A 23,026-nucleotide genomic window follows, 5' to 3' on the forward strand; every position below is an offset into this window, starting at 1 on the left:
GGACTCTCAACCACTGCGCCACCAGGGAAGCCCCCTTGAACATTTTAAATGTATCCTAAAACAGGGTTTACAGACCATGAAGTACTGTATAGGATTAGTCATCATAAACTACATGAAAGTAGTTTAAGTAGACAGAAGTAACATATTCAAACTGCTTGCCTTCTATCAGAGAAAGACTCTGAATACTAACAGTGTAATTGAAACTGAACCCCAGAGCCACAGAGATAGCAGCCCAAGACTTGAATTCCTTTTTAAAAAATTTTTGGTTGTGTTGGGTCTTCATTGCTGCATGCAGGCTTTCTCTAGTTGGGGCGAGCAGGGGCTACTCTTCATTGTGGTGCACAGGCTTCTCATTGCAGTGGCTTCTCTTGTTGCTGAGCATAGGCTCTATGTGTGTGGGCCTCAGTAGTTGTGGTGCATGGGCTCAATATTTGCAGCACGAGGCTATAGGGTGCCCAGGCTTCAGTAGTTGTGGTGTGCAGGCTTAGTAGTTATGGTGCACCAGCTTAGTTGCTCTGCAGCATGTGGGATCTTCCCAGACCAGGGATCAAACCTGTGCCTTAGAATTGGCAGGTGGATTCTTAACCACTGAGCCACCAGGGAAGTCCCAAGACTTGAATTCCTGAACACTGTTCTTCCTACCCTGTCACCCTCCTTTGTTACCCTCTCCTTGCCACCCCCACCACGCCAAAAGATTCAAGGAAACAAAAAAACATTAATAGTGGGAGAGGCATTGCTAATCTCATCTTAAGGGTTTTCCATCCTACTTCCACGGTAAAAATAAATGGATGTCTCTCTTTTGGGAGAATAGACACACTGAGAGTAGCACACTGACAGAGAAAAGAACATTTAGATTTCAGAACCAGTGTCCGTCTTTGAACATGGGACTGAACAAATCCTTTTGTCACAACCATCCCCCAACTGACTATCCCCCCTCCACCTCAGTTTTCTGCAAAACTTAGAGACTGATGGCTGGAGTCTTGTGTTGTTCTGGATCTGCGTGACTCATGGGGCATTGTGGCAGAATGAGTGTTGTGGGTCCACCCTTGTGGGATAAAGTGGAATTTTGCCACACAAAGGAGCTTGAGATAAGAACAGAGAGGTTTGAAAGAGGAATTGGTGGGTAAAGAACATGAACTTAAGGCTGGGAGTAAAGACAGGAGAAAAGGAGGTTGTCACAGGGTATACCCTCCTTTGAAAGGACAAAAATCTTTAGGTACTTTACTTTTTGAGATTCAAGGGAAAGTGCAACATAGAATTTTAATCTCTTTTTCCTTATGTCATAATTTTCTTTTAAATTTACTCTAAACTTCCCAGTAGTGATATTTGCCTCTCTCTGTACAGACTATGTGTTGTTTTTCAAAGACTGAAAAGAATAGTGTGAGAAGAAGGATGAAAATAAATGATCTCACTAACAGGATATTTTCTTGGTATTGAGTGAGATAACCTGGTACTTCAGAGTCATTATGATTTAAAAATATAAATGTTTTTCATTTCATGTGTTATTATACCTGAATTTTGTCCTCCCCAAATTTTAGAATTCTGTTGAAGTTCTAACCCCCAGAACCTCAGAATGTGTATTTGTAAGTAGGTCCTTTACAGAAGTAATTAAAGTAAATGAGGTCATATGGGTGGGCCCTAATCCACTGCGACTGGTGTCCTTATATGAAGAGATTAAGACATATATTCACAGAAGAAACATCACATGAAGACACAGGGAGAAAGTGACCATCTACAAGAAAAGGAGAGAGGCCTCAGAAGAAACTATGTGTGCCAAGGCCATGATCATGGACTTCGGGCTTTCAGAAATGCGAGCAAAAATTTTTGTTGTTTAAACCACCCAGTCTGGGGTAATTCTCTGTGGCAGCGGTAGCAGACTAATACACACATTATTCAGGTTTGCCATGTTCCTAAGACAGAATGAAGGAAATAAAAGCATTAATTTTAAAAATTATTTAAAGAATAATACTGGCCAGCAAGATAGTACAGTAGAAGGACGTGAGCTCATCCCTTCTTACAGAAACACTGAAATCGCAACTAACTACTGAACAACTTTTGATAAAAAATATGCTAGAACCTACCAAAAAATATACCCTACACCCAAAGACAAAGACGAAGCCACAACGAGATGGTAGGAATCAGAATAAATTCAAATTCCATAACCTCTGGATGGGTGACCCACAATCTGGAAAATAATTATACCACAGAAGATCTCCCACAACAGTGAAATCCCTGAGCCCCACATCAGGCTTCCCAGCCTGGGGGTCTGGCAACGGGAGCAGGATCACCCAGAGAATCTGGGTTTGAAGGCCAGTGGAGAATTGCAGGAATTCCACAGGACTCAGGGAAACAGAAATTCCACTCTTGGAGGGTGCACATAAGGTCTAGTGTGCACCAGGACCCAGGGAAGAAAGCAGTGACCTCATAAGAGACTGGGCCAGACCTACCTGATAGTATTGGAGGGTCTCATGTGGAGGTGGGAGGCAGCTGTGGCTCACTGCAGGGACAAAGACACTGGCAGCAGCAGCTCTGGTGAATACTAATTGGTGTGAGCCCTCCTGGAGGACGCCATTTCCCCCTCCAAGACCTAGACCCACCCAACAGCCTGTAGGCTCCAGTTCTGGGATGCCTCAAGGCCAAACAACTAACAGGGTGGGAACACAGCCCCACCCATCAGCATAGAGGCTGCTTAAAGTCTTCCTGAGCAAGGCCCTGCCCACTATAGGGACAAGATCCAGCTCCACACACCAGTGGGCAGGAACAAAGTCCTCCCAACAGGAAGCCTGCACAAGCCTTTTAAACAGCCTCATCCACCAGCAGGTAAACAGCAGAAGCAAGAACAACAACCTTGCAGCCTGAGGGACGGGAACCACAATCACAGAAATCCAGACAAGATGAGACAGGCAGAGTTGGCTGAGAGGAGACAGCCTGAGGGGACAGGAGGGAGGAAATACGCAGTCAAGAATGCTTTTGGAGGAAATCCAGACTGTCATAGAAGCAAGGTGCCACTGTTGAGTGATGCACAGGGGATGGAGCTGCCATTGCAGCCTCTCTCTCCCCACTCACTGGCCGCCTGCCCCTCCAGGTGCTAGGAAAAGGCCCCACCAGTGTTGGCCTTCTTGCACCCACCACCAGGCACTAAGAAAAGCCGCCACCAGGGCTGACCTTCTTACACCAGCCAACAGGTGCTAGGAAAAGCTTCCACTAGGGCCAGATATCTCGCACCCATGGCCACCAGCTTTCCCACGCACCTGTCACTAATGGGGCACCCACAAGCCAGGCAGTCATACCAACCACATGCTATGTCCTCACCAGGGCAGAACCAAGTGCTCCAGAATACCTTTGGGAGCAGACTTCTGTGGGTGGCCCACACACAGAGGTGGGGCTAAAACCACAGCTGAGCCTCAGAGGCAGGGTGACTAAGGAAGAATAACAAAAATCTTTTCATGCAGCTGCACGAACTGAAGATTAAATCCTCACAATCGGTTTGGTAAACCCTGCATCTATGGAATATCTGAACGGACAATGAGTGTTCCCAAAACTGAAACCAGTCTGACTCTAGCAGCTTTGGACCTTGAGGACTAGTACACATAGGAGTTGGGCCAGGTCAGAGTCTGAGCTGCCCCACAGTGCCCACAGCAGAACCAGAGACCTAGAGGTTTTGGAGGGCTACCTAGGGAGGCAGAGGTTGGCTGTAACTCACGGTGGGGGCAAGGATGCTGACAGCTGAGACCCCATGAAAATATGACTATCACTATTTTTTGTGTGTTTTGTTTTGTTCTGTTGTTTTTAAATTATTATTTATTTTTATTTAGTTTTTTTAATTTTTTAAATGTTTTTAATATACTTTTAATTTTATTTTAATTAATTAATTAATTAATTAATTAATTATTTTTTGCAGTACGTGGGCCTCTCACTGTTGTGGCCTCTCTCATTGTGGAGCACAGGCTCCAGATGCGCAGGCTCAGCGGCCATGGCTCACGGGCCCAGCCGCTCCACAACATGTGGGATCTTCCCGCACCGGGGCATGAACCCGTATCCCCTGCATCGGTAGGCGGACTCTCAACAACTGTGTCACCAGGGAAGCCCTACTTTTTAATATTTCTATTTCTAAGTTACTTTTCTGCAGTTTTGTGGTTTTTTTTCTTTCTTTTGTTCTATTTCTTTAATCTTTTTTTCCTGTGTTCTACTTGATCTTATATTTTTTTAATCTTTTATTCTTTTAATCGTTTTTGTGTGTTTGTTTTGTTTTCTTAGCTTTTCCTTCACTTTGCATTCTGCTTTTGTTTTGCTTTTTATTTTTTCTTTTTGTTACTTTTGTTTTTATTTGTTTGATTTCATTTTGGTATTCTTCTGTTTGTCTGGTGTTCTTTTGTTGTTTGTTTTCTCTGTTTTTGTCTTCGTTTCTTATTGTGTATGTGTGTGTTTCTTTGTTTCTTTTAGTTTTTGTTTGTTTGGTTTTGCTTTTACCATTTCTCTGTGATTTTGTTTGTTTGTTTTTAATTGTTGTTGTTGCTGTATGCTTCTTTTTATCTTTGCTATTTTGTCTTGAGTTTTGTATGTTTGTTTTCATTTGTTTTTTTCCACCATTTTTTTCTTTTTTCTTGTCTCTTTTTTCCCTTCTTTGCCAAGCTGGTGGTTTGCAGCATCTTGGTGCAGGGGTCAGGCCTGAGGCTCTGGGGTGGGAGTGCCAAGACCAGGATGCTGTAACGCCAGAGAACTCCTGGCCCCAGGGAATAGTAATTGGCAAGAATTCTCCCAGAGGTCTCCATCTTAACTCCAAGACCCAGCTCCACCCAACTGTCTGCAGGCTTCAGTGCTGAACGCCCCATGACAAACAACAAGTAAGACAGGAACACAAACCCACCTGTCAGAAGACAGGCTGCCTAAAGTCATACTAAGCCCATAGACACCACAAAACACACCACCTGATATGTCTTGCCCATCAAAAGGAAGAGATCCAGTACCACCCACGAGAACCCAGACACCAGTCCCTCCCACGAGGAAGCCTACTGAACCAAACTCACCCACTGGGGGCAGACACCAGACACAAGAGGAACTACGAACCTGCATCCTGTGGAAAGGAGACCTCAGGGTGAGGTCAGAGAAGATAAAGAAGACAGAGAAATATGTTGCAGATGAAGGAGCAAGGTAAAAACCCACAAGGCAATATGAATGAAGGGAAAACAGGCAATCTACCTGAAAAAGAATTCAGGGTAATGATAGTAAAGATGATCCAAAAATCTCAGAAATAGAATGCAGAAAATACAAGAAATGTTTAACAAAAACCTAGAAGAACTAAAGAAAAAACAAACAATGATGAACAACACAATAACTGAAATTAAAAATACACTAGAAGAATTAATAACAGAATAACTGAGGCAGAAGAACAGATAAGTGAACTTAAAGACAGAATGGTGAAAATAACCATTGCAGAGAAGAATAAAGAGAAAGGAATCAAAAGACTTGAGGATAGTCTCGACTTCTGGGACAACATTAAATGCACCTACATTCAAACTACAGGGGTCCCAGAAGAAGAAGAGAAAGAGAAAGGGTCTGAGAAAATATTTGAAGAGATTATAGTTGAAAACTTCCCTGACATGGGAAAGGAAACAGTCAACCAAGTCCAGGAAGTACAGAGAGTCCCATACAGGATAAACCCAAGGAAGAACAGGCCAAGACACAATTAATCAAACTGTCAAAAATTAAATACAAGGAAAAAATATTAAAAGCTGCAAGGGAAAAACAACAAATAATATACAAGGAATCCCCATAAGGTTATCAGAGATCTTTCAGCAGAAACTCTGCATGCCAGAAGGGAATGGGAGGATATATTTAAAGTGATGAAAGGGAAAAACCTACAACCAAAATTACTCTACTCAACAAAGCTCTGATTCAGATTTGATGGAGAAACCAAAAGCTTCACAGACAAGCAAAAGCTAAGAGAATTCAACACCACCAGACCAGCTTAGCAACAAATTCTAAAACAATTTCTTTAGGCAGGAAACACAAGAGAAGAAAAAGACCTACAAACACAAACAAAAAACAATTAAGAAAATGGTAATAAGAATATATATATTGATAATTACCTTAAATGTAAATGATTTAAGTGCTCCAACCAAAAGACGCAGACTGGCTGAATGGATACAAAAACAAGACCAGTATAGATGTTGTCTACAAGACACCCACTTTAGACCCAGGGACACATACAACTGAAAGTGAGGGAATGGAAAAAGATATTCCATGCAAATGGAAATCAAAAGAAAGCTGGAGTAGCAATACTCATATCAGATAAAATTGACTTTAAAATAAAGGCTGTTACAAGAGACAAGGAAGGACACTGCATAATTTTCAAGAGATCAATCCAAGAAGAAGATATAACAATTGTAAATATTTATGAACCCAACATAGGAGCACCTCAATACATAAGGCAAATGCTAACAGCCATAAATGGAGAAATTGACAGTAACACAGTAATAGTGGGGGACTTTAACACTCCACTTTCACAGATGGATGGATCAACCAGACAGAAAATTAATAAGGAAACACAAGCCTTAAATGACACATTAGACAAGATAGACTTAATTGATATTTATAAGACATTCTATTTGAAAGCAGCAGAATGCACTTTCTTCTCAAGTGCACATGGAACATTCTCCAGGATAGATCACATCTTGTGTCACAAATCAAGCCTCAGTAAATTTAAGAAAACTGAAATCATATCAAGCATATTTTCCAACCACAACACTATGAGGTTAGAAATCAGTGACAGGAAAAAAACTGTAAAAAACACAAACACATGAGGGCTAAACAATATGCTACTAAAAATCCAAGAGATCACTGAAGAAATCAACAAAGAAATAAAAAAATACCTGCAAAAAAATGACAATGAAAATACAATGACCCAAAACATATAGAATGAAGCAAAAGCAGTTCTAAGAGGGAAATTTATAGCAATATAATCCTACATGAATCAACAAGAAAAATCTCAAAAAAACAACCTAACCTTACACCTAAAGCAACTAGAGAAAGAACAAACAAAACCAAAATAGAAGGAAAGTAGAAGGAAAGAAATCATAAAAATCAGAGCAGAAATAAATTAAATAGAAACAAGGAAAACAAGAGCAAAAATCAATGAAACTACAAGCTGGTTCTTTGAGAAGATAAACAATAAACCTTTAGCCAGACTCATCAAGAAAAATAGGAGAGGAATCAAATCAATAAAATCAGAAATGAAAAAGGAGAAGTTACAACTGATACTGCAAAAATACAAAGCGTCATGAGACACTACTACAAGCAACTGTATGCCAATAAAATGGACAACCTGGAAGAAATGGACAAACTTTTAGAAAGCTACAACCTTCCAAGACTGAACTAGGAAGAAATAGAAAATATGAACAGAGCAATCACAAGTAATGAAATTGAAAATGTGATTAAAAATCTTCCAACAAACAAAAGTCCAGGACCAGATGGCTTCACAGGTGAATTCTATCAAACATTTAAGAGGAGTTAACACCTATTCTTCTTAAACTCATCCAAAATTTTGCAGAGGCAGGAACACTCCCAAACTCATTCTGTGAGGTCACCATCACCCTGATACCAAAACTAGACAAAGATATTACATAAAAAAGAAAATTACACACAAATATCACTGATGAACATAGACGTAAAAATTCTCAACAAAATACTAGCAAACAGAATCCAACAACACTGTAAAAGGATTATACACAATGATCAAGTGGGATTTCTCCCAGTGATGCAAGGATTCTTCAATATACACAAATCAATCAAGTGAAACACCATATTAATAAATTGAAGAATAACAACCATATGATCATCTCAAGAGATGGAGAAAAAGCTTTTGACAAAATTCAACATCAATTTTTATTGAAAACTTTCCAGAAAGTGGACCTAGAGGGAACTACCTCAACATAACAAAAGCCATATATGACAAATCCAGAGCAAACATCATTCTCAATGGTGAAAAACTGAAAGCATTTCCTCTAAAATCAGGAAAAACACAATGATGTCCACTCTCACCATTTTTATTCAACATAGCTTTGGAAGTACTAGCCATAGCAGACAGGGAAGAAAAAGAAGTAAAAGGAATCCAAGTTGGAAAAGAAGAAATAAAACTGTCACTGTTTGCAGATGACATTATACTATACATAAAACATCCTAAAGATGCTAACGGAAAACTACTAGAGCTCATCAATGAATTTGCCAAATTTTTAGGATAGAAAATTAATACACAGAAATCTCTTGCATACCTATACACTAACAAAGAAAGATCAGAAAGAGAAATTAAGAAAACAATCCCATTTACCATTACGACAAAAAGAATAAAATACCTAGGGGTAGACATACATAAGGAGCCAAAAGACCTGTATGCAGAAAACTATCACATACTGATGAAACAAGTCAAAGATGACACAAACAGATGGAGAGATATACCATGTTCTTGGACTGGAAGAATCAATATTGTGAAAATGACTATACTACCCAAAGCAATCTACAGATTCAATGAAATCCTTATCAAGTTACCAATGGCATTTTTCACAGCATTAGAAAAATATATTTTACAATTTGTATGGAAACACAGAAGACCTCAAATAGCAAAAGCAATCTTGAGAAAAAAAAATGGAGTTGGAGGAATCAGGCTCCCCAGCATCAGAGTATATTATAGGCCTACAGCAATCAAGAAAGAATGGTACTGGCACAAAAACAGAAATATAGATCAATGGAATAGGGTAGAAAGCCCAGAAATAAACCCATGCCACTACGGTCACCTAATCTATGACAAAGGAGGCCAGACTACACAATGGAGCAAAGGCAGCCTCTTCAATAGTAGTGCTGGGAAAATTAGACAGCCACTGAATCAAAAACTGCGCAGAAGACCTAAATAGACATTTCTCCAAAGAAGACATACAGATGGACAACAAACACATGAAAAAAATGCTCAACATCACTAATTATTACAGAAATGGAAATCAAAACTACAATGAGATATCACCTCATACCAATGAGAATGGCCATCATAACATAATCTACAAACAATAAATGCTGGAGTGTGTGTGGAGAAAAGAGAACCCTCTTGCACTGTTGATGGGAATGTAAATTGATACAGCCACTATGGAGAACACTATGGAGGTTCCTTAAAAAATTAAAAATAGGAGAACCTTGTGACCCAGCAATCCCACTACTGGGCATATACTCAGAGAAAGCCATAATTCATAAAGACACATGCACCCCAATGTTCATTGCAACACTATTTACAATAGCCAAGATATGGAAAAAACCTAAATATCCATAAACAGAGGAATGGATAAAGAAGATGTGGTACATATATACAATTTAATATTACTCAGCCACAAAGAGGAATGAAATTGGGTCATTTTTAGAGATATGGATGGACCTAGAGACTGTCATACAGAGTGAAGTAAGTCAGAAAGAGAAAAACAAATATACATTAACACATACATGTGGAATCTAAAAATTTGGTATAGACGATCTTATTTAGAATGCATAAATAGAGACACAGACGTAGAGAACAAACATATAGATACCAAGGGGGAAGGGAGGGGTGAAATGAATTGGGAGAGTGGGATTGACTTATATACACTATTGATACTATGTATAAAATAGATAACTAATGAGAACCTACTGTATAGCACAGGGAACTCTACTCAATGCCCTGTGGTGACCTAAATGGGAAGGAAATCCAGCAAAGAGGGGACATATGTATACGTACAGCTGATTCACTTTGCTATACACTAGAAACTAACACAATATTGTTAAGGCAACTCTATTCCAATATAAATTTTAGAAAAATATTGAGACAGCAGAGGAATATATCTCAGATGAAGGAACAAGATAAAATCCCAGAACAAGTAAGCCAAACCTAGCTGGCCAATCTACCAGAAAAATAATTTGGAGTAATGGTAGTGAAAATGATCCAAGATATTGGAAAAATAATGGAGGCACAGATTGAGAAGATACAAGAAATGTTTAACAAAGACCTAGGAGAGCTAAAGGAAAAACAGAGATGAACAATACAATAACTGAAATGAAAAATACACTAGAAGGAATCAGTGCACAATAACTGAGGCAGAAGAATGCATAAATGACCTGGAATACAGAATGGTGGAATTCATTGCTGCAGAATAGAATGAAGAAAAAAGAATGAAATGATATGAAGACCATCTAAGAGACCTCTGGGACATTAAAAGCACCAACATTTGCATTATAGGGATCCCTAAAGGAGAAGAGAAAGAGAAAGGACCTGACAAAATATTTGAAGAGATTATATTTGAAAGCTTCCCTAACATGGGAATGGAAAGAGTCACCCAAGTCCAGGAAGCACAGAGAGTACCATACAGGATAAACCCAGAGAGGAACACTTTTAGACACATAGTAATCAAACTGTCAAAAATTAAAGACAAAGAAAAAATATTAAAAGCAACAAGGGAAAAGTAACAAATAACATACAAGGGAATCCCCATGAGGTTATCAGCTGATTTCTCAGCAGACGCTCTGCAGGCCAGAAGGGAGTGGCATGATACATTTACAGTGGTGAAAGGGAAGAACCTACAACCAAGACTCTCATTCAGATTTGATGGAGAAATTAAAAGCTTTACAGATAAGCAAAAGCTAAAAGAATTCATCACCACCAGACGAGCTTTGCAACAAATGTAAAGGAACTTCTCTAAAGTGAAAAGAAAAGGCCACTACTAGAAATAAGAAAATTAGGAATGGAAAAGCTCACAGTAAAGGCAAACGTAAAGTAAAGGTAGGAAATCATCTGCCCACAAATATATCAAAGACAGCACTTGTGAGAAGTGGAGAGAAAAACACAGGATATTGGAAATGCATTTGAAATTAAAAGATCAGCAACTTAAAATAATCTTGTTTATATATAGACTGCTATATCAAAGCCTCATGGTAACCACAAACCAAAATCTACAGTAGATATACACGCAAAAAAGAAAAAGGAATCCAACACAACACTAACTTTAGCCATCAAATCACAAGAGAAGGGAACGAAAGAGGAAGGGAAGAAAAAAGACCTACAAAACCAAATCCAAAACAATTAACAAAATGGCAATAAGAGCATACATATCGATAATTATCTTAAATGTAAATGGATTAAATGCTCCAACCAAAAGACACAGACTGTCTGAATGAATACAAAAACAAGACTTGTACATATGCTCTCTACAAGAGACCCACTTCAGATCTAGGGACACATACAGACTGAAAGTGAGGGGATGGAAAAAGGTATTCCATGCAAATAGAAATCAAAAGAAAGCTGGAGTAGCAATACTCATATCAGACAAAATAAACTTTAAAATAAAGACTATTACAAGAGACAAAGAAGGATACTACATAATGAACAAGGGGTCAATCCAAGAAGAAGATATAACAACTGTAAATATTTATGCACCCAACATAGGAGCACCTCAATACATAAGGCAAACGCTAATAGCCATAAATGGAGAAATCGACAGTAACACAATAATAGTGGGGGACTTTAACATTTCACATTCATCAATGGACTGATCATCGAGATAGAAAATCAATAAGGAAACACAGGCCTTAAATGACACATTAGACTAAATGAACTTAACTGATATTTACAGAGCATTCTATCCAAAAGCAGCAGAACACACATTCTTCTCAAGTGCACATGGAACATTCTCCAAGATTGACCACCTGCTGGGCCACAAAGTGAGCCTTGGTGAATTTAAGAAAATAGAAATCATATCAAGCATCTTTTGAAAGCACAACACTATGAGATTAGAAATAAATTACAAGAAAAAAAACTATAAAAAGACTAACACGTGGAGGCTAAACAATATGCTACTAAATAACCAGTGGATCACTGAAGAAATCAAAGAAGAAACCAAAAAATACCTAGAGACAAATGTAAACCAAAGCATGATGATCCAAAACCTATGGGACACGGCAAAAGCAGTTCTAAGAGGGAAGTTTGTAGAAATACAAACTTCAGGAAACAAGAAAAATCACAAATAAACAACCTAACCTTACATCTAAAGCAACTAGAGAAAGAAGAGCAAACAAAACCCGAACTTAGCAGAAGGAAAGAAATCATAAAGATCAGAGCAGAAATAAATGAAATAGAGATGAAGAATAGCAAAGATCAATGAAAATAAAACCTGGTTCTTCGAGAAGATAAAGAAAACTAATAAACCTTTACCCATACTCATCAAGAAAAAAAGGGAGAGGACTCAAGTCAATAAAATTGGTAATTCGGGCTGTGCTCCACCCCTCCGGCCTGGGCTCTGTGTGCCCTGCCAGCCAGCATGGCTCGGACTCTGGCTCCTGCATGGTGGGACCACAGGGTGAATGGCTGCTCAGCTCTCCCTGCTCCCAGCACCAGCCGCCAGCATGGGCACTCACCATGTGCCATGAAAGTATCACAGAGCAAAGAAGAACTTCAAGAAATTCAGCTATGTGAAGTTGATTTCCATGGAAACCTCATCATCCTCTGACAACAGTTTTGACAGCTTTGCTTCTGACAATTTTGCAAACACAAAACCTAAATTCAGGTCAGATATCAGAGAAGAATGGCAAATGTTTTTGATGAGGACTCTGATAATGAATCTTTCTGCGGCTTTTCAGAAAGTGAAGTGCAAGATGTGTTAGACCATTGTGTATTTTTACAGAAACCAAGGCCAGATGTCACTAACAAACCAGCCAGTACTTTTCATGCCGACACTGATGATGAAGAGTTTTCGCAGTTTCTCAGAGAGTGAGATACAAGATGGAATGAGGCTGCAGGCAGACTGCATGGGCTGTCAGACCCGCAGACAGTGCAGAAGTTCCGGACCTCTCTGGGTGGCCATGAAGTTTCCAACTTGAAACACTAAGGGAGCAGCCAACAAGAGAGCAGCGCCCTCCGAACCTTCAGAGAATTATGTGACCGACTGCAGTTCTGATTCAGAAGATGAAAGTGGCATGAATTTCTTGGGGAGAAAGGCTTTAAATACAAAGCAAAACAAAGCAATGCTTGCAAAACTAATGTCAGAATTTGAAAGCTTCCCTGGCTTCTTCCCTGGAAGGCATTCCCTGCCAGGCCCCAGTTCACATCCAAAGACACCCCAAAGGTACACATTCCCAGGTGCAGGAGAAACCCTGAGCAGAGAGCTCGTCCTCTCATCAGGACAAGGTCTCAGGTGCTTGGGTTGCACAGTGCCCTGCCCAAAGAGGAGGAGGGGGAGGAGGAAGAGGAGGATAAGTTGGTGAGAAGGAGGAAGCCCATGGACGGCTACATGAACGAAGATGACATGCCCTGAAGTCATCATCCAGGGTCCATGACACTTCCCCATGTAATTCTCTGGGTGGACAAAATCACGGAGGAAGAATTGGACATCTGCAACAACTCTTGAGAGAAGACCTATAACCATTCATTGGGATCGACTTGTCATCAGTGCTGCCAGAAAACTATTGATACCAAGACAAACTGCAGAAACCCAGAGTGCTGGGGTTTCCAAAGCCAGTTCTGTGGGCCCTGCCTTCAAACTGTTACAGTGAAGAAGGCAGGGATGCTCTGCTAGACCCAAGCTGGCACTGCCCACCCTGTCGTGGGATCGGCAATTGCAGCTTCTGTTGGCAGAGAGACAGGTAGTATGCGACTGGGGTGCTTGTGTACTTAGCTAAGTATCACGGCTTCAGGAACATGCATGCTTACTTGAAAAGTCTAAAACAGGAGTTTGAAAGGTAAGCATAATAATTGGAAGATCCACTACCTGACTTCAACTTCACAAATCTTCCTTGTTTTAAAGTTTTAAATTTTGTCATGTGATTGAAACCTGAGTTAAGATTTCTGATGATCGTCTTTCTTATAGGCAAATGAAGGTAACCTCATTAGACATGCCCACATGTCTGGGCATGATGGAGGTATAGTGCCAACTCTGCCCTCCTGCAGTTTCTCCTTTGCTTTTCCACCCACCACTCATTCCATGCCATCCCCCTCTTATTTCCAGTGGTTCTCTTCCATCTTTTAGTTTTGGAATCCTTGTTAAATGACCATTTTATGAAAGCATGTTTGATTTAATTGGTGTTGAAATAGCCCTGGAATCCACCCATAAAACCAAGCACTTAGAATCGCAGTAGTAGTGTTAACTAACTACATCCCTCAGTTTCCAGAGACTAACCCTCTAACTTGCTTACATGAAAACACTGGATCTGATTTAGTGTTCATTGACATTTTTAACAGAATCAAGGCACAAAAGTCTTAAAACCATGTGGAAAAATTAGGTGATTGTTGGCAAGTGGAATATATGACTGTGAAGACCTCTCAGGAGAATATTACATATATTGTGCTTATTATTCAAGTTGTCACAGTTGAAGCTTAGTTGCTGCTGATTTCTTCCATCAAGTGCATCTGGCCCACACGGTCACAACCCAAAGGTTTGCAGACAGTGCCATGCTTGAAAACATTGTAGAAAAGCCATCCTGGGGAATTGGGAAGGGGATGCTTCAGGAGTAAGTCGATTTGAATTCATGGAATAAAACTTCAGAATAATTGTAGTTTGCCAAGTTTATTTCAGTTCATAACGTAACGTATTTCAAATAAATTCTTGCTTATGTTGCATGGAAAATTGATACTTATATTCGGCTACAATTCTTTGCAGTTTTTACTTTCTTGAAGAAATTGTAAGCCAGGCACAGGGTTCACATTCAGATATGAAGCCCTTTTATAACACTGAGAAGTGACTTTTTGGAGAAGGGTGACTTTCAACAGTTTGCTAACTTGACATCTCTGCCAGTAAAGTTTCTGGGCAGAGTCCATGTGTCGTCTCTCCTTCCCCCTGTTTTAGCATGAATCAAATTGTTCAATAGAGATAGAATCTAAGTGTGTATGTGTTCATTTTGCTTTGCATCTTCAGCCTGTAGCTATGCCCTTGCAGTGTTTGGTGCATAATCGGACATTGAATCAATACATGTAAATAGATTTTTTGATCTGTTACGCTGTTATACAAAGTTTTGTATTTTAATAATAAAACGATCTGTTCTAAATAAAATAAAATTGGAAATGAAAAAGGAAAAGTTACAACTGACATCACAGAAATACAAAGGAGCATAAGAGACTACTATGGGCAACAATATGCCAATTAAATGGACTACCTGGAAGAAATGGACACATTCTTAGAAAGGTATAACCTTCTAAGACTGAACCAGGAAGAAATGGAAAATATGAAGAGACCAATCACAAGTAATGAAATTGAAACTGTGATTAAAAGCTTCCAACAAACAAAAATCCAGAACCAGATGGCTTCACAGGCGAATTCAATCATTTAGAGAAACGTTAACACCTATCGTCTGAAACTCTTCCCAAAAATTGTAGAGGAAGTAATACTCCCAAACTCTTTCTATGAGGTCACCATCACCCTGATACCAAAACCATACCACAAAAAAAGAAAATTACAGGCCAATATCACTGATGAACATAGATTCAAAATCTTCAACAAAATACTAGCAATCTGAATCCAACAATACTTTAAAAGGATCATACACCAGTATAAGTGAGATTTATCCCAGGAATGCAAGGATTTTTCAATATCCACAAAAAATCACTGTGATACACCACATCAACAAACAAGAATAAAAACCATCTCAATAGATGCCAAAAAAGCTTTAGACAAAATTCAACACATATTTATGACAAAAATTCTCCAGAAATTGGGCATAGTGGGAACATACTTCAACATAGTAAAGGCCATATATGACAAACCTACAGTTAACATCATACACAATGGTGAAAATCTGAAAAAATTTCCTCTAAAATTAGGAACAAGACAAGGATGTCCACTCTCACCCCTTTTATTCAACATAGTTTTGGAAGTTCTAGCCGCAGCAATCAGAGAAGAAACATAAATAAAAGGAATCCAAATTGGAAAAGAAGAAATAAAACTGTCACTGTTTGCAGATGGCATGATACTATACATAGAAAATCCTAAAGATGCTAACAGAAAACTACTAGAGCTCATCAGTGAATTTGGTAAAGTTGCAGGATACAAAATTAACACACAGAAATCTGTTACATTCCTATGCACCAACAATGAAATATCAGAAAGAGAAATTAGAGAAACAATCTCATTTTCCATCACATCCAAAAGAATAAAATGTCTAAGAATAAACCTACTTAAGGAGACAAAAGATATATACTCCCAATACTTTAAGATCCTGATGAAAGAAATTGCAGATGGAAAAAACAGATGGAAAGATACACCATGTTCTTGGATTGGAAGAATCAATATCGTCAAAATGACAATCCAGGGCATGTACATATTCAATGCAATTCCTATCAAATTACTATCCAGGGCATGTGCAGATTCAATGCACTTTGTATCAAATTACCCATGGCATTTTTCACAGAATTAGGACAAAAAAAACAAAACTTTATGGATACACAAAAGACCCTAAATAGCCAAAGCAATCTTGAGAAAGAAAAATGGAACTGGTGGAATCAGGTTCCCTGATTTTATTCTACAAAGATACAGTCATCAAAACAGTATGGTAGTAGCACAAAAACAGAAATATAGATCAATGAAACAGGATAGAAAGCCCAGAAATAGACCCATTTACCTATGGTCAATTACTCTATAACAAAGGATGCAAGACTATATGATAGAGGGAAGACAGTCTCATCAATAAATGGTGCTGGGAAAACTGGACAGCTATATGTTAAAAAAATTAAATTAGAACATTCTTTAACACCACATACAAAAATAATCTCAAAATGGATTAAAGACCTTAATGTAAGACCTGATACTATAAAACTCTTAGAGGAAAATGTAAGTCAAACTTTTTGACATAAATTGCAGAAGTAACGTTTTCAAGCTATCTCCTAGGGTAATGGAAAAATATAAATATAAATAAACAAATATAAATAAACAAATGGGACTTAATGAAATTCAAAAGCTTTTGCACAGCAAAGAAACCATAGACAAAACAAAAAAACAACCCACAGCATGGTTTGTTAATGATGTGACTGACAATGGGTTAGTCTCCAAAGTCAACAAACAGCTCATGCAGCTCAATATCAAAAAAGCAACCCAATAAAAAATAGGCAGAAGACCTAAATAGACATTTCTCCAAAGAAAACATACAGATGACCACGAGGCACATGAAAAGATGCTCAACATCACTAATTATTAGAGAAATGTACATCAAAACTACAATGAGATGTCACCTCACACCAATCAGGATGGCCATCATCAAAAAATCTATAAACAATAATTCTGGAGAGGATGTGGACAAAAGGGAAACCTTAGGGCAGAGTCAAGATGGCAGACTAGGAGGATGTGGAATTTGCATCTCCCCACAACAAGGGCAACTGTTAGGCATTGGTGGGGGGCCATGGACACCTAAGGGGATGGGAGGAACCCCTAGCAACTGGGCAGGATGTGGGGGGGAGTGAGGGGGCAGGAGAAGTGGAGGTGGGACCGGACCAGCGTCCCTGAGAGACAGCTAGAGGAGGGAAAGGGATCCCATGCCCTGAGGGGGAAAGGAGGGACCATTGAGAGGGAAAAGGATCAAAAGTGAGCATGGCCAAAGTTTCCCCTGCCCACCTGGGCCCCCAGGAACCTGCTGAGATCCCAGGCCTCATCCTCTGCCCACCAAGGCCCCCTCCAGCTGCGTGCATCCTGAGGTAGTGGGAAGGAGGGAAGGCGGAGCAAAAGTAAAGGCCGGACCTACAGGACCTGCACCCCTGAGGGGCAGCTGTGGGTGGGTCAGAGTTCCTACAGCTGGCAGGACCCAGCCATTGTTAGGTGTACAGTGGTAAGAGGGGCAGGGGAGACATTTGGGGAATGGGTGGAGGAATGGAAGGGAGCATGGCCAGCCCTTTCCCTGCCCACTTGGGCACCGGGGAGCCTGTTGGGTTCCCAGGTCTAATCCTCTTCTCTTGGAGCTTCCTTCCTGCCTTGCAGAGCCCAAGCCCTGCCCCTACACCCCCACCAAGGGCCCTACCACTATATGCAACACTCAGAGACACCCTATGAGACCACCTTCAACCACACTGAGCGTAATCCCCACCCACACACCCTCACTCAGGGCCTTACCTCCAAAACTCTGGAACTCCATTTCCGGAGCCCCCTCAGGGTGTGCTACCTCTCCCCTTCTGCAGAGGTCATAGCCTAGGCCCCACCCCACACTTAAACGTCACCCTGCCTAGGCCCCACCCCAAGGCCATTTCTGGTTGCATGGGTCCTGAGCCTAGGCCCTGCCCACCCTAAATACCACCCCTGCCTAAGTTCCACCCACCTCCTAAGCTCTGTCCCCCATAGCCAAGGCCTTTTCTTTTTTTTTTTCTTTTCTTTTCTTTTTCTTCCTTTAGCTTGGGGTACGTTGTTGTTGTTGATTCATTTATATTTTTATTTTTTCTAACAAATCTTTTCTTTTTCTAATTTTATTTTATTCTTTACACTTCATTATTGTTCTGTTCCTTTTGACTTGTTCCCCTCTTTTCTTTTCTTCTGTCCTTTTCTGTTGTAGTTTTGTTTTATCTTGTAACAGGTGTTATATTTTTATTTTTCCAAATATGTTTTCTTACCTTTCTAATTTTATTTTATGTTTTATTCTTTGTTATTGTACTGCTCTTGTTTTTCTTTTTTTGCCACACTGTGTGGCTTGTAGAATCTTGGTTCCCAGGCCAGGGTTTGGGCCTGAGCTCCTGTGGTGGGAGCACTGAGCCCAAACTGCTGGACTAACAGAGAACCTCAGATACCAGGGAATATTAATTGGAATGAGGCCTCCCAGATGTCCTCATCTTGTAACCAAGACCCAGTTCTACACAACTGCCTGCAAACTTCAGTGCTGGACGCCTCAGGCCAAACTACCAGTAAGACAGGAATACGGGTCCACACATCAAAAATATAAAAGGAAATGACAAAAAATATGTTACAGATGAAGGAGCAACGTAAAAACCTACAAGACCAAATAAATGAAGATGAAATAGGCAAGCTACCTGAAAAAGAATTCAGAGTAATGATAGTTAAGATGATCCAAAACCTCTGAAAAAGAATACAGAAAATACAAGAAATGTTGAACAAGGACCTAGAAGAACTAAACAGCAAACAAACAGTGATGAACCAAACAATAACTGAAATTAGAGGGATGAGATAGGGAGGGTGGGAGGGAGATGCAAGAGGGAGGAGATATGGAGATATATGTATATGTATAGCTGATTCACTTTGTTATACAGCAGAAACTAACACAACACAGCATTGTAAAGCAATTATACTCCAATAAAAATGTTAAAAAAATACTCTAGAAGGAATCAATAGCAGAATATCTGAGGCAGAAGAACAAATAAGTGAGCTGGAAGATAAAATGGTGGAAATAACTGCCATGGAGCAGAATAAAGAAAAGAGAATGAAAAGAGTTGAAGACAGTCTCAGAGACCTCTGGGACAACATTAAATGCACCAACATTCGAATTACAGGGGTCCCAGAAGAAGAAGAGAAAAAGAAAGAGACTGAGAAAATATTTGAAGAGATAACAGTTGAAAACTTCCCTAACATGGGAAACAAAATAGTCAGTCAAGTCCAGGAAGCACAGAGCGTCCCATACAGGATAAATCGAAGGAAAAAAAATCAAGATACATATTAATCAAACTATCAAAAAAAAAGAAAAAATATTAAAAGCAGCAAGGGAAAAGGAGCAAATAACATACAAGGGAATCCCCATAAGGTTAACAGCTGATCTTTCAGCAAAAACTCTGCAAGCCAGAAGGCAGTGGCAGGACATATTTAAAGTGATGAAAGGGAAAAACCTACAACCAAGATTACTCAACGCAGCAAGGATCTCATTCAGATTTGATGGAGAAATTAAAACCTTTACAGACAAGCAAAAGCTAAGGGAATTCGGCACCAGCAAACCAGCTTTACAACAAATAGTAAAGGAACTTCTCTAGACAGGAAACACAAGACAAGGAAAGACGTACGCTAACAAACCCAAAACAATTAAGAAAATGGTAATAGGAACATACATGTTGATAATTACCTAAAATGTAAATGCATTACATGCTCTAACCAAAAGACATAGACTGGCTGAATGGATACTAAAACAAGACCCGTATAGAACCACTTCAGACCTAGGGACACATACAGATTGAAAGTGAAGATGTGGAAAAATATATTCCATGCAAATGGAAATCAGAAGAAAGCTGGAATAGCAATTCTCATATCAGACAAAATAGACTTAAAATAAAGAAGACAAGAGACACAGAAGGACAATACATAATGATCAAGAGATCAATCCAAGAAGAAGATATAACACTTGTAAATATTTATTCAGCCAACATTGGAGCACCTCAATACATAAGCCATATGCTAACAGCCATAAAAGGGGAAATCAACAGTAACAAAATCATAGCAGGGGACTTTAACACCCTGCTTTCACCATGGACAGATCATCCAAAATAAAAATAAATAAGGAAACACAAGCTTTAAATGAAACATTAAACAAGATGGACTTAATTGATATTTATAGGACATTCCACCCCAAAACAACAGAATATACTTTCTTCTCAAGTGCTCATGGAACATTCTCCAGGATAGATCATATCTTGGGTCACAAGTCAAGCCTTGGCAAATTTAAGAAAATTGAAATCATATCAAGTATCTTTTCCTACCACAGTGCTATGAGACTAGATATCAATTACAGGAAGAAATCTGTAAAAAATACAAACACATGCAGGCTAAACAACACACTACAAAATAGCCAAGAAATCACTGAAGAAAACAAGGGGAAACCAAAAAAAAACCTAGAAAAAAATGACAACAAAAACACGATGACCCAAAACATATGGGATGCAGCAAAATCAGTTCTAAGAGGGAAGTTTATAGCAATACAATCCTACCTCAAGAAACAAGAAAAATCTCAAATAAACAATCTAAGCTTACACCTAAAGCAATTAGAGAAAGAGGAACAAAAAATACCCCAAAGTTAGCAGAAGGAAAGAATCATAAAGCTCAGATCAGAACCAAATGAAAAAGACATGAAGGAAATGACAGCAAAGATCAATAAAACTAAAAGCTGGTTCTTTGAGAAAATAAACAAATTGATTAATCATTAGCCAGACTCATCAAGAAACAAAGGGAGATGACACAAATCAATAGAAATAGAAATGAAAAAGGAGAAGTAACAACTGACACTGAAGAAATACAAAGGATCATGAGAGATTACTACAAGCAACTATATGCCAATAAAATGGACAGCATGGAAGAAATGGGCAATTCTTAGAAAAGCCCAACCTTCTGTGACTGAACCAGGAAGAAATAGAACATATAAACAGACCAATCACAGGCATGGAAATTGAGACTGTGATTAAAAACCTTCCAACAAACAAAAGCCCAGGACCAGATGGCTTCACAGGGAATTCTATCAAAAATTTAGAGATGAGCTAACACCTATCCTTCTCAAACTCTTCCAAAATATAACAGAGGGAGGAACACTCCCAAACTCATTCTATGAGGCCATCATCACCCTGATACCAAAACCAGACAATGATGTCACAAAGAAAGAAAACTACAGGCCAATATCACTGATAAACATAGATGCAAAAATCCTCAACAAAATACTAGCAAAAAGAATCCAACAATGCACTAAAAGGATCATACGCCATGATCAAGTGGGGAGGAATGCAAGGATTCTTCAATATACACAGATGAATCCATGTGAAAAACCATATTAACAAATTGAAGGAGAAAAACCATATGATCATCTCAGTAGCTGCAGAAAAAGCTTTCAACAATATTCAACACCAAATTCTGATGAAAACTTTCTAGAAAGCAGGCATAGAGGGAACTTACCTCAACATAATATGGCCATATATGACAAATCCACAGCCAACATTGCTCTCAATGGTGAAAAACTGAAGATTTCCTCTAAGATCAGGAGCAAGGTTGTCAACTCTCACCGCTATTATTCAACATAGTTTTGGAAGTTTTAGCCACAGCAATCAGAAGAAAAAGAAGTAAAAGGAATCCAAATCAGAAAAGAAGAAGTAAAGCTGTCACTGTTTGCAGATGACATGATACTATACATAGAGAATCCTAAAGATGATACCAGAAAACTACTAGAGCTAATCAATGAATTTGGTAAAGTAGCAGGCTACAAAATTAATGCACAGAAATCTCTGGCATTCCTATACACTAATGATGAAATATCTGAAAGTGAAATTAAGAAAATACTTCCATTTACCATTGCAACAAAAAGAATAAAATATCTAGGAATAAACCTACCTAAGGAGACAAAAGACCTGTATGCAGAAAATTATAAGACACTGATGAAAGAAATTAAAGATGATACAAATAGATGGAGAGATATACCATGTTTTTGGATTGGAAGAATCAACTTTGTGAAAATGACTCTAGTACCCAAAGCAATCTACAGAGTCAATGCAATCCCTATCAAACTACCACTGGCATTTTTCACAGAACTAGAGCAAAAATTTTCACCATTTGTATGGAAACACAAAAGACAATGAAAGCCAAAACAATCTTGAGAAAGAAAAAGGGAGCTAGAGGAAATAGGCTCCCTTACTTCAGACTATACTACAAAGCTACAATAAACCAGACAGTGTGGTACTGACACAAAAACAGAAATATAGATCAATGGAACAGGATAGAAAGCCTAGAGATAAACTCACACACATATGGTCACCTTATCTTTGATGAAGGAGGCAAGAATATACAGTGAAGAAAAGACAGCCTCTTCAATAAGTGGTGCTGGGAAAACTGGACAACTACATGTAAAAGAATCAAATTGGAATACTCCCTAACACCATACACAAAAATAAACTCAGAATGGATTATAGACCTTATGTAAGGCTGGACACCATTAAACTCTTAGAGGAAAACCTAGGCATAATACTCTATGACATAAATCACAGCAAGATCCTTTTTGACCCACCTCCTAGAGAAATGGAAATAAAAACAAAAATAAAAAATGGGACCTAATGAAACTTTAACGCTTTTGTACAGCAAAGGAAACC

The 23,026-nt window shown here is 39.1% G+C and overlaps 1 pseudogene; it reads left to right on the forward strand.

Moving 5' to 3' along the window:
- Positions 1–13,744, forward strand: part of LOC102987529 (cell division cycle-associated protein 7-like) — a 26,525-nt pseudogene extending 12,781 nt beyond the window's left edge.
- The last annotated feature ends 9,282 nt before the right edge of the window (positions 13,745–23,026 follow it).

This window comes from Physeter macrocephalus, chromosome 7, assembly GCF_002837175.3.
Source record: "Physeter macrocephalus isolate SW-GA chromosome 7, ASM283717v5, whole genome shotgun sequence".
Lineage (NCBI taxonomy): Eukaryota > Metazoa > Chordata > Mammalia > Artiodactyla > Physeteridae > Physeter > Physeter macrocephalus.